The sequence below is a fragment of the Theropithecus gelada genome, chromosome 13 (genome assembly GCF_003255815.1).
Source record: "Theropithecus gelada isolate Dixy chromosome 13, Tgel_1.0, whole genome shotgun sequence".
Taxonomy (NCBI): Eukaryota; Metazoa; Chordata; class Mammalia; order Primates; family Cercopithecidae; genus Theropithecus; species Theropithecus gelada.
Window position 1 is genome coordinate 39,276,377 of NC_037681.1, and position 13,949 is coordinate 39,290,325.

Consider the following 13,949-nt stretch of genomic DNA (forward strand, 5'->3'; position numbering starts at 1 on the left):
CACATTGTTTATAACTTGAGGAAAATCAACATTTTGGGTTCCCAGTTCACACAGTAGGAATTACATTTGTTTTGGCCAAATATAATTTATATAACTGCAAGGAACAATAAAACATGAACTCTACAGTGTTTTCTTACCTAAAAATAATATAGACCTTGTAAAATGGAAAAGATTATTATTATAAAGAAGACAGTAACTTAAAAGGCTGAAGCTCATTTTACAATACTTTTTAATGCCTGTGCAAATAGGCAGACACCTGTGTCCCCATTTTTCTTGACCCCAGCCCCAGGAGTGAGATTCCACACAGTAATAAATAACCTTGGAAGTAAAACTTTGAAACAGAATTTGCTTGATCAAGCCGAGTCCTTCCATGTTCAAAAGTCATTTTCTATGTGACTTCTTAAAATGATTCAGTACTCTTTATTGCTCCGCCTACAAAGATTTTTTTTGTAGGTGATAAAAGTGTGTGGTCCATCTTATTAATATAAGAACCCCATAGTGAAGGGGCCATTATGGATTTAATTTAAAAGTTGAAAATGAAATGAATGAATGAATGAATAAATGGGTATTTCTCATTAAAGTCAACTAGCCTATTCAGGAATTGACTGTATTACTTCATTATCAAAATAAAACTATGATGCCATTCTCAAAGATATGTGAATGACAAAATGAGAAAAATATTCAAATTTGTTTTTATGAAATATATGCGAGTCACATTGAATGCACATTATAAACGTATTGAATGCATAATATTAAATTGCTGATTGCAAAATCAATCACACAACTAGAAAAAATAGTAACATTTTGGGGACAAGTACTTTGTTCAAGGAACTAGTCCGTTGTATCCTATGTAATACTCTAAAGTCTAAACAATTCTATGAAGTTGGCAAAATCATCACAATTTTACATGTGAAGAAGCGAAGGCTCATAAATCTTTTGTGATGTGTTCCAAACCACATGGCCAAGTGACTAGTAGAGTTGACCCCAAACTATGAGTCTTATGATTCTACATACCATGCTCTTTCTACTGTACCACTTGATAATTTACTGGGTGAAAACTACAGGCTAGTATCAGTCACAGCATAATCAGATGGCTGATGGGTCTATGATTCCTACTAGACAACCCCTATCTACTCTTGCTAGTCTTAATTTTCCTCAGTTCAAAACCTTTTCACATACAAATCAGGATTCTTCTTCCTAAGATTTTAAATTTTGCTAATTCCAGTACAATTTTCGACATGTTATTTTAAACCCTATTATCTATTTTAAAATGGAATTTAAATTGCACTCAATATTATTAGTGTTTGTACCTGTATTAATTTTTCTACAGCAATCCATTTTTAATCCTTATTTAGAGAGACATTCCTAAGGCATCCTAAATGATGCCGACTTGCTTCTCAAGAGCAGACGTGAGTCTATTTTACTTTGAAAAAGTCTGTAGCTTCTCCAGGCGTTGAATCATCTGGCTTGGGGCCAGACACTAGAGGGTGCTTTAGAAATATTATTTGATGATGAACTCGGATGTTAGCCACTTGCTTTTCAGAATTCATTCCTGTAAATCATGGCTTTGAAAACTTGTCAGTATTTTGCTTTTTCTTTTGTGGATTTCTTCAAAGGGAGAAGGAATGTCTGAAAAGTAAATATTCAACAGTCATAACTACATCCCAAGGAGGGTAGAATAAAAAATATTATAGAAATGTATAGATATATAAATATTTCTGTGAGATAAAAAGAGAACCCTGTGGATAACTCACAAAGAGCCTACTGGAACTTTATCAGTCGGCAGGGCTTTGTCAGAAGAAAGTGGGTTTGTGAAGGGACAGGAGAACATGTGTTTCTCCCCATTCCAAACCCTCCTTTCCTGGAAGCTTGCTGTAAACACTCACATTTGTATGAGACATTTTTTTTTTAAAGAGGTGCTTTTACATATATTACCTTAAGGGATATTTACAACAACCTATGTGGTGAGCATTACTATTTTTATTCTACAGATAAAATAAAACAAAAACAAATGACAGGTTTAGTGACAATAATTAACTCACGTAGATCCAGAAAGCAAATTAACAGAAAAAGAATTTAATTATAGGACTTTATTCTACAATGTGCAGCAACCCCATCCTTCCCTCATCTATGGTTGATATAACTCTATTAATTCATTTTCACCTTCAGATTTTGTCACCAATTGTGTCCTTCCCTTTTTATTCTTTTATTTTATCTTTAATGTCCCTAAAACTTAAAAAAATAAATAAGTAAAATAAAACACACAAAGAAGAAAAACCAGAGGTCATGAAATATGAAAATTTCATGCTTCCCCTGACCTCAAAAAACTAAGTTAAAATCTTCCATTTTAACTTAGCATAACCAACTAGTGGAGCAAAAAAAAAAAAAAATCCTCTGAAGACTTACATTTTGAACTCAGCAGTTCACAATTTTTTAAGGCTTATCTGCTCACATATGCTGTGTTTGAATAACTGAACATTCATTGCATCCAACTCTTGTCGCTGAAACAGAGCTCTAAGTGAAGCACAGCTGAGGCACAAAGTGTGCTGTCAGATTCCAGAGGAGTCAAAGCTCTCACTGGGAAGATTAGAAAAGGCTTAATGGGTGCAGCACACCAACATGGCACATGTGTACTTATGTAACAAACCTGCATGTTGTGCACATGTACCCTAGAACTTAAAGTATAATAATAAAAAAAAGTGAGGGAGAAATAAAGGCTGTGTGACAAACAGAAAAAAGGAAAGAAAGAAAAGAAAAGGCTTCGTAAAAGAAGGGGAAACAATTCTTTATTCTAGGCCTTAAATGACAATAGGATTTCAAAAGAACACTTGAAGCTTTGGAAATAGGAAAGCCCCCAAGTCAGTGAAGCTCAGAATATATGCAGAAAACAATGAATATTTAACTTATTGGAGACTCACTTGCCTGAGGAAACTATGGGGAGAACAGCCTGGCAAGCGAGCTTTGAACTGTGCATTAGAGCAGATCTGTCTCAGAGCTTTCTGAGCCAGTGGAAATACCAGCGTCATTCACCAATAGTAGCAATGGGCCATATGTGGCTGTAGGGCACTTGAAAGGTGATTGGTTTGAATAAAAAACTGAAAGTTTAATTTAATTTTAATATTAATGTAAAAGCCAGATGTGGCTAGGGGCTACCATTTTGGACAGTGCCAATCAAGAGAGATTTGAATTACAGAGTGACAGGTTAGTACAGGATTGTAGATCTACCCACAGGAAGCAGACACTGACTGACTGAAGAAGAGAGATGAACTGAGATAATTTGGAGAGGCCAAGGTAAGAAAAGTATAAGATAGATGAATTGGAAGGTGGTATCAAAGAAGATATTAAGGTTGTAACTGATAAATTTGTGAACTGCTGAGTTTAAAATGCAACTTAAGCTCATTTAGCTTGTATGACAAATGTTTGTTCTCCACCAAATTTATGAATTTTTCCAATGTCAAAATGATGTCCATTCTTTCATCTCTCAGTCAACATCCAGAACCCAGCATCATGCCTTACACAAATATATGTTGTGCATGTGATATTGTCTTACAAACTCAACCATAGCTCTGTGTTAATGTTATTAGATATTGTGTTAATGTTAAATATTGATGTTAAATGTTAATATTAGATATTTAATGTTAAATATCTAAGATGGATGAAAGTGACAAGAGTTGGATGTAGTGAATATTCATTTAAACACAACATATGTCAGCAGGTAAGGCTTAAAAAAGTATTTTTTTTTCTGTATGTGTGTAAATGTGTGTGTGAGTGTGTGTGTGAGTGTGCAGGTGTGTACTGGTTTATTCTCCCTCAAATTTTTATCTCCAAAGCACTTGTAATGAAAACACATCATCTATATTATTTTAAACCCATAAGAAACAATGTTCCTTTTTCAGCTTCATTAGATTCTTAATTATGGATAAAATATTCTGTAAAGTTAGCCAGTGTCCACTCCTTCATTCTATAAGCTAAAACGATTGTTAAAACAAAAACAGAAAATTTGACTTCTCCAACTGTAAGGCTTGGGATCAAAATATCAAAATCACAAGTAAAATCTCACATTAAACTTGGTAAAACAAAATTATTTTCCTACAGTATTTTGCATAAGAGCAAAGAAAAAGAATAAAACAACAGCAGCAACAGCAACGCAACTTCTCATCTCCAACACAACCATTCTAATCACTAATATCTTTGTATCCACAAATGGACTCATCACTTGGGTGACTTCTCAAATAAATCTTAAATTGTTTTTGGCTCAGTAAATCCTCATATGAAGACGTTCTGGGGATGACTAGGCACCAAATAGCCTTCCATAAAATGTGTTATGGGCCAATATTCACTCTGACCTGGCTTCTCTTCTATATGCTCATATGACATGAGCAAATGCACAGGCAGAGTATCAGGAAAAAACATCGAGAAGTTAGTTTTTCCTTCACGTTCATTCAAATGATGCCTGGGCTAACCATGTTTGATGAAGACAGAGTGAATTTATCCAGTTCTCCAGGCAAGGGCTATGTGTATTCTCTCTCTCTAAAAGTCTCATTTTGGAGAATCCTCAATTCATCAGTAACTCCTGCAGCTATTGCTGAAACCTTCCCCCTCCTTTATTTAAACCTGAAAAGAAAGTAAAGCCCAGCTGGTGAGGGTTATTGGGTTATCTGGAAGACAAGACTATGGAGATTTGTATTCTTATGCATTCTTTGTCTCACAACAATGGAAATCCTTGAACTTCCAGAGATACTATGTTCTAGCATCTTAATCCTCTTAAAACTCATTTGCGTTATCTGACACTTACTTGAAATGTTGGGAGCAGAACTTTGGAAAGGGTTTTAGGTCTGGATCTTCCATTTTAACTTTATTGTGTTTTTAAGACTCATTTTTGAGTTTTCTTACACACACATACTGATCCCACATTTTTCTACATATATATTTAAATATGGGCAAATAGCTGTATAAACTCAGGAAAATAAAGCAGTTATTGATATTAGTATATTAATTAATGAATTATCCCTTCATTCACAGAATCCTAAAATCTTAAAATTAAAATTGCCCTTAAAGGAAGCTACCTTAAACCATTCTTACAAACTACTGTACTACTACAAGTATTGAATGCCTGGGATCAGAAATGGGAAGAATGCTTCCTTTTTCATGTTTTGTTCCTTCTATTTTGTTTCCAAATGTCCAAGTAGCCAAGTCTCTGGTATGTATCAGAGGAACAGTCAATTTTCAGAGTGAAGTCAAGTGAAAAGTATGCAGATGGCAGTGTAAATGTTAGGAAAGTTTGGGGAGAAATATGCCAACTATGTGCTGTTTTGTTACAGTAACTATAGAACCGTCTCTCCAATGCCACGGACAAGACCCTTGCCAAATGGAATACCCTATTTATAACCCTATTGGGAAGAGGAAATGGTGCCAGGAACAAGATAAAACTATTATCTGTATTAAGAAAAATACTTAAAAGCATGTTTGTATTTGAAAATAAATGTTAGTGGTTAAGAAAAATAATAATGGTAGTTGTAGACCTGGGTGTTGAAACCTGTTGCAAGGCTATTAATTAGTCATCATCTTATCTTCACTGCCATGTCTCTGCCAACTTACCTGTTTGAAGTCATAAATGGAGCTCATAAATGGGCTGTTTGGGAGATATGTGGAAAATAAACAATTTCCCCCACTGGGTAAATAGTTAAGAAATCTCCCTGGGCTCATATGTTTTCCTCCTGTTGGCACTGTTGACTCAGTGCCCATGTGGGATGTACTCCCAAACTGTGCTGCTGCTGGCAATGTTTCCAGTGCCAAGTATTTAGCCTGCAGTCCCAGAGGCAATGAAAAAATAGCTAAGTCCAAGGGAGTGCCATGAGCATATGGACCCTGGTCACAAAAGTGTCACACTGGGAGGGGCTTGGACATATGCCACAGGCTGCATCAGGACATATGCCATGGGCTGCCACCCAAAATAATTCCCTCTTCCCCAGGACCCAGAGGAACAGCTTGTTGAATAAACAAGAGACTGAGAGAGTGGCTGAACTGGCACCAGGCCAGCGTCCCTTGCCTTCCCCACTGAATCAATGAAAACTTGGCATATACTACATTTTCAAGGAGCAGGGAAGCATGAAGGCATAATCTCTTTGTCCCTCCTGTGCTTTGTCACTTCATCTTTTCTCCACCTACTTATCTGACTTGGTAGAATACAAACACTTGATATCATTTGGAATAAGACGAAATAAGGGTTGATTCCTGGCTCTTTTGCTAGCTCTGTACCCCTAAAAGAAAAACAAAAAAAGAATATTTAACTGATAAAAGCCTCAATTTCTTTTCAGTGAATGGTACCTACCTTGCTGGTTTGTGGAAAGGTTTAAAAAGGTGATATATAAAGTGCTTTGCACTGTTTCTAGCACATGATAGACAATAAATATGAACTTGCGTATGACCAGATGCACACATTAAACTCTGGATAGTCCAGTTAATTACTCCATAATATTATTATTTAATAATCAAATTTATTTATTGAGTTATATTGTAATATAGACTATTGTTCTATAAGTATATATTTATTAAAATAATCTAATTTTTAACCCTGTATCAAAATTTCTGATAATTCTGTTATTATGCACAATTATTAAAGACATAATTTCCATGTATTATATATCATGTGTTGTGTATTGTATACAAACACATTATATATATCACAATATTATGTATTACATGTTTTATATATCATATTATGGCTTGTATTACATATTATGGATTTGTAGGTCTCATGTATATGTTACATACATATCACATTTAATATACTATATATTTATTTGTATTATCAATTTATGTTTGTATCAATTACAACTTGTGATATATTAGCTTATTTCATGTAAATAACTTAAACTATAATCATATGATTAATATACTATCTATTAGGGGCTTATTAGATTGTCATACAGATAATTAGATATAATTATTTAAAATAACATGATTTTTTACTATTGTATATGCTATTTATATAAATGTAGGTGTAAACATGCACACACAAGTTTAGTTATTTAATGATCTTTGGTGTGCTTAAGCCACAATTCTCCTGGTTTAGAATTATCACAAGGGAAGAAAATGAAATATCATGGGACAACCATGTGTCTGAATGAGAAAAGTTTCAGTCGAGGTCCTGACAGGTGTGTGACCCTGGGCATGCCGTTCACCCTCTCTGAATCCTTATTTTCTTACTCTAGTAAAAAGGGAAGGGAACATTTACAGATTTAAATTGGAATAACATATGAAAAGTCTGCAACACACTTCTTAGCTCATAATTAATCAATAAGTGGTAGATGTCTTTATTATCAAAAACTAATTATCATTGTTGTTTTCAATGGAAGTCTCAGAAATAACATCTGAAAAGCAGCCGTTCACTTACTGAGGATTTCTACATGCAGAGCCGGCTACTGCGATTTCTGTTTTGCTTGGGCCTCATTTGGAGAACAGGGCCAGTTGTTCTCACTTTCTAGTGGTTGGAGAATATTCAAACTGATATCCCTTGTGGAGTAAGATCTTGGGGACAAATATTTCTTCTATTTCAAGGTTTCTTAAATTTCACATGTGATTTTAAAAAGCAAATAAGCCCCTTAATTGCTTCGTTAAGCTAGTCAACACTAATTAAGAAAAGTCAAGTGGAAAAATATTAGAAACTGCTGTGCTTGACTTGAAGCCTCCTCTCTTTCTCCCAGAATATGTTTTGCTTTGCTAAGGAAAGGGAGTTTGTGATTTTCTGTGATAGAATCCACTCTGACCTCCTGGGTTCTGAGCTTGAAATTGAGCTTCAGTCTTTGGGGGTTGATCCTGTTTATTACTGATGAAACATGATTTCTCAACCCCATGAAAAAATGCCTAAGTGCCTTGTAAAGTAGCACAGGGGGTAAACCAAACTATTTTGATGAGTTAGAATTCAACAAGCTTGAAACATCAGTTTCTTCTCCTTTGATACAGCATAGGAGCTTAAGAACAGTGGGCAAGGGAGGTAGCTCAGTCTTGGAGTGGGAGCTCCGTATGTGAATATGTGCACATATGCATGTATGTCTGCACCTTTGTGTTTGTGCACTTCTGTGCACATATGCGGTGTTGAGTATGCCGTAGGGAGCTTCTACTTGTCTGCAAGACAAATAGGTCCTGAATTCAGCCTTTTGCTCTTCTCCAAACTTTAGGGCAGTTATTTCTCTTAGTTCTGCTGAAGCTTATAAGAAAAGTGAGTTTTGTTATAGATTTTCCTAGAACTAACTAGGCCATATGTCTAGTTATATCAGCTCCTTTGGAATCTCTCAGATCTAGAGAAAATGATGAAGTAATTCCAGTAACCTGCCTTAACTCTCCTTTATTGTAGTAAACAGCTTCTATATATTGAGCCCTTACTGTGTACCAAATGTTGTTTAGATATTTTATAACCATGGCCACATGTAATTCTCAGGGTACCTCCTCAAGATGCATATTATTATCTCTATTTAATTGATAAAGATATCAAGGCTAAGAGAAATAAATGGCTCATAGCCCCTGAGTTGGTAAGTTGTTGAGCAGGGATTAAAACCCCAAGATGCCTCATGCAAACTCAGTCTACTTTCCTCTTTACCCCATTATTGAAAAGGCTCTCTTACTGTAATCCTCTGAGTCATACCAGTAATCTTTCCTGGTCCTAGATGAGAAAAACTCAAATACCTCTTCACTCTAAAAACACTCCTTGGCACAGTGTCTCTGCTAAGCCTGCTCAGCATGCAAACATCCCCTGAAGCTCCACGGTTGGCTTTACCCACAGCCTTCAGGAGCTCAGCACATGTCAAGCCCTTCAGAGGATTTTGGGCTGCTTAAGGGAATCTACTGGAAAAGCAAGAAATATGGAGGACTTTGGGATTGGAATCAGAAGTAATTTTACCTATATTGGCACTTGTGCTGGGGAGACCAGACCTGAGTTATCGAGGGTAATAGGTGATCTCCCCTTGGGGCGTCAGCTCCCGTGGATGGCCTTTCTCCTTGACTATGGATGAGTGAAAAGGATAAGAACCTTGCCTTCATCAGAATAAACTCAACAGAGCCAAAACCATAAGACTCAGTCTATTTTGCAGGCATTGAAGCATGCTGTGACACTATCATGCCAGACCCCTATTAACTTCAGTAGGGATGGCACTGGGTTCAAGAGGCTAGAGAGGAGACCTAGAGCCAGCAAAAGAGGCCTATGGTTTTATTTGCGGGAACTTACATACAGGGACGGTCCAGTGGTGGCAGGCTGGACAGGAAAACCAAAACTGCTGGAAAAAAAAAAAATATGCAGTTTACATAACATCCTCAGTGAGCACCCTCTCCTCAGCAACCTCCACATGAGCACCCTCATTTCTTAAATTATTGCTGTCAGGTCCATCTGCTGTACAGGGTCATTCTCAGGGTAGGCTTCAGTTAAGCTATTGCCGTCAGGTGTGTCTACCATACAGGCACCAATTGCATTGGCCCATTTGAGGGAAAAAAGCTCAGTATGTCTTGAGTGAGGAAAAAGTGTAGAAGCCCTTGTTGGATGTACTGAGGAATCCAGTTCGTAGGCTCCAAAGGGGTTCTGTTAACTCAGCACTGAGCAGTCCCATGAGACTGTGAGTGTTCAATCAGCTTGGGGAGGGATGGCAGTGGGCATCTTCTGCCTGTGGTGGGCATGCTTGTGGGGGTTGAGAGACCTGCCATCCATTAGACTCTTGTGTACTGAAGAGCTTCCTCAGTTTCCTTTTGGCCCAGGACTAGTAGATAAGACAATTCTAGACTTCTCTTATAATGGGTCTGAGCCAGTGGATAGTTCCCTTGCCTTGGACTGAGCAGGATGAAGTCTGCAGGGACGGGGTGGGAGCAGCGCCTGTAGCTCTGATGCTTCAGACACATGTACATTCTTATGAAAACAAATGATCTCTGGCCAGGAACTGAACACAGATAAACTAAGGCACAAAGTGTGCACAATTAAAAAGACCACAACTTTTGTGAAAATGCTGACTTTAAGTAAAATAAGCAAATAAAGGAACAAACAACCCTTACATATTTCCTTCAATTTCTCAGTGTTCTGGAGATTCAGAGCAAGTGATTATGAGACTAAAAAGTTTTATCAGGTAGTTATCAAATTATTCCCACCAAAAATATGAGATAGAATCATGACATTCTTTCCCAACATCTTTAATGAGAGTAGAATGAGGTCTTTGTAATAACAAACAGCTTTTGATATTTCTGTGGGGGGCTGTTGCTCTAACTGCTCACAAATCAAGGACAAGAAATAAAGTTTATGTAAGAAGAATGTGTGATGAATGGTTTGGGAATTGAAGCGTGCAACATAAATGAGCGTAAGGATACAGGTGTGAGAGGCTGTTGCAACCTAGATCACAGTTCAGAAGGTGGTCTACCCCAGAGCACCTGCCAGTCAGATAAAGAATCCAGGCAAGCACAAGGCAGGATATTAATACTCATAGATAAATGAGCTGAGAACTGTGGTCCTGGGGGGGCCTGAAACACTTAACAAAGTAGGGGCTCATGACTAAGAAAAATACAAGGTCAGATCCCAGTTCTAGTGACAAGGTCAGAGGAAATAGAGATGTCAGCAGGGTGACCCAGAGAGTACTAAGCCTCAGACCTCACTGTGGCAAAAAGTGATTAGAATCTAATGAGAGTGCCTGGGTGTCAAACCCAGTCAATGGATACTAGCAAGGGTTCATGATAGTCTGAGCTCCACTGAACTTCACTGTCCCAAAGATTGAAGTGGTGGAAGGCTCCTGATAACTTTGCCAAGAGCAGAAGTGGTGTGAGTACTGGGTACCCTTAGGCCTCCTGGAGGCCCAGAAGATTGAGCCTTAAGAATATGAAGAGGGGGCCAGGCATGGTGGCTCACCCTGTAATCCCAGCACTTTGGGAGGCCAAGGCGGGTGGATAACGAGATCAGGAGTTCAAGACCAGCCTGACCAACATGGTGAAACCCCATCTCTACTAAAAATACAAAAATTAGCCGGGAGTGGTGGCATGCACCTATCGTCCCAGCTACTCAGGAGGCTGAGGCAACAGAATCGCTTGAACCTGGGAGGCAGAGGTTGCAGTGAGCTGAGATGGCACCACTGTACTCCAGCCTGGGCAACACAGCAAGACTCCATCTCAAAAAAAAAAAAAAAAAGAAAAAGAAAAACAAACTATATATATATATATATTTATATTTATATGAAGAGGGTGGAAGATTTCGTATGTTAACACCCTGGAAAGTCATCACTCCCAGATTCTTTCCATGGAGGCTCTCTCGAAAGCAGAATGACTCCCATGCTAGAAGCAGAAGGTGAGTATGGCAAAGGCCTGTGGAGGAGCTAGTGTGAAAGGAACTGACATGAGGACAGCTACCAACTGGAGTGAGAAAGTCAGGTCTCAGCTACAAGAGCACTAACTCGGCAGGCGAGACCAGTAGGGCCCTCATCAGAAACAGTCCAGATCAGCCACCTTTTTTGACATTTTGAGTCCAAAAATATTCCTATATACTACACTGAAGTGTGTCCCTGAAGGTGGCCCCAGAAATGGTCCAGATGAAGTCCTGGGAAGGCTGTGGAGGTTCTCCTCTTTTGTTTCCTTCTTCAACTTGCTCCAATTACCTTGCTCTCCCATTGAATTTCAAATCACGCCTTGTATCTTCACACCTCAGGTCTTTACCCTAAGCCTTCTCTTTGCCTGGAGTGACCTCTTTCCTCTCTCATCATTCAATCTCCATCTCGCCTTTGAAATAAAGCCTACCTTTCTTGCTATTGTGATTACTTTAGCTTGCATGGACTTTTCCTGGCTCTAATATCTGAATCTTGTATTCAATAATCATTCTTTGGTAAATTTTCCTAAGAAAGCCCACTGGACAAAAGTCAGATTCACATTAAACTACAAACTAAAGAGCAGGAAGAGCCCCTAGAGATCCCCTAGCCCTACTATTTCTGTTTAGGTGAGGAGGCAAAAGTGTAGAAGGAAGGCATGATTTCCTTAAAGTCACAAGAGAGTCAAAAGCAGAGAATGCATAAATCCATGTCTACTGACTCTCAATCTGGAATGTCTTCATACATTTTTTTAAATTTTTTTATGCCTAAGTAGTTTAACTTGAGATGAAAATGCAATAAGAATCACATTTCCACAGAAGTGGTAAGAAATTGGTCAGGGCTCCTTTCTGATGTTTCAGCAGCTATGAGTTTCACTGAAGGTCCTTGTTTTTGCACCTCAGGGTAAATCATGGGTTTCTGAATGGGCAGGAGGAAACTAAGGCTAAGTGAGGCTACCCCTGGATGCACTGGAAGCCCTCCCAGGAGGGAAGAGAAAGAGACCTATAACATCAACCTTGAGCTTTCCTTCTTTGTTCCTTTTACGGCCTTCCTCACTTTACGTGAGTTCTGGGATATGAACGTGCTCAGGGGTAGAGAAAGCTGTAATCCCCAGGGCCCTGCACTATAAACTTCATTTCCTCCCTTTATTGCAGTTAACTGCCCATGAACTCTATTAATATTTTGCAAATTGAGATCCCTAAAACACATGTTACTGTTAATTTTAACCTCATGCTAACTAGGATGTGGTCAAATTTTCACAACAAATTCCAAGGATATTTTGATATGCCTTGGAAAAATGCATTTAAAGGTGGCTCTGGGGTATTATTTCTTCTAAGTCTACACATTTTCTTTCAATTCTTGCTGCTTAGGAGCAAGCAGAAAAACTGTCTTAGGTGAGGAGGAGCCATAATACAAAGTGATGCAGTTACGAGACGGGAGTGACAGAAAGAAGCCTCTACCAGACCAAGAGGGATAGTCAAGGAACATCAACTTTCTGAACATAAACCTTCTGAACTTACCATAGTAAAAATCTGATGTCAACAAAATTGTTATACACTTTTGCATGCAGAATCAATTTACTTCGAAACACTTCACCATTCTATAAACACAGTTCTTCCCTTAGGCAAAAACCATGGGTTTTATAAATTTAATGAGGCAAAAATGAATTTTTCCCACCTCCAGGATACCAAATACATTATCACGGAATAGTATCACAAGTGTGACCTCTAAGTCTGATGAGCCACAAATAAGAAACTCCTTTCCTTCCTTCCTTCCTTCCTTCCTTCCTTCCTTCCTTCCTTCCTTCCTTCCTTCCTTCCTCCCTCCGTCCCTCCCTTCCCTTCCTCCTTCATTCCTTCCTCTATCCTTGTCTCCCTCCCTCCCTCCTTTCCTTCTTTGTTTCCTTCCTTCCTTCCCTCTCTCCCTCCTTCCTTTCCTTCCTTCTTTCCTTCCCTCCCTCCTTCCTTTCCTTCCTTCTTTCCTTCCCTCCCTCCCTCCCTTCTTCCCTTCCTTCCCTCCCTCCTTCCTTCCTTCCCTCCATCCCTCCCTTTTCTCTCTCTGTCTCCCTACCACTCTGCTGCCTCCTTGCTTCCCTCTCTTTCCCTCCTCTCACCTCTCCTTCCCTACCTTTACTTCCTTACCTTTTCTTCTTTTCTGCCTTTCTTTCTCCCTTCCTTCCTTCTATTTACTCATCAAATATTTTCTGAGTACCCATGTTGCCGGGAATTGCTCTAGCCATTGCAGATTCAGTGATAAACATATCCCTGGAAAACATTAATCAGTGATTCCACCTTTGAGATAGGTATTCTTCCCCAAGAACATCAATTATTCAAGGCACTCACCTTAAAGAGAGGAGAAAATGTCCAGCTACAGAAAATAAAGCAGTGACCATTTTATGAATCATTGAGTCAACAAACCTGCTTTTTTAGTTTGTTTCCCCAAATGATTCTCCACTTTCTCTTAATCATAATGGTAAGTTCAAGTTCACCTAAATCCTTGTTGCCTCAAATAAGGAGATGGTGTGGTATAGTGACATCATATTTGTCCTCACAACCAATTATTCTGAGAAAGGTGAGAGAGTGCAGAGCCATTGGAGAGAAGGACATCCACCTTCCTCTGCCTCCTGCC

General features: G+C 38.5%; 1 long non-coding RNA gene across 1 annotated transcript in view; it reads right to left on the reverse strand.

Moving 5' to 3' along the window:
* Positions 1-213: 213 nt before the first annotated feature.
* The window catches only part of LOC112605198, a 40,280-nt gene continuing 26,544 nt past the window's right edge, over positions 214-13,949 (reverse strand). The window contains exons 3-4 of the long non-coding RNA XR_003115373.1: positions 9,224-9,269; positions 214-1,629 (exon numbers count right to left, since the gene is read on the reverse strand). This is a non-coding gene — a long non-coding RNA (uncharacterized LOC112605198). The remainder of the gene's footprint in view (positions 1,630-9,223; positions 9,270-13,949) is intronic.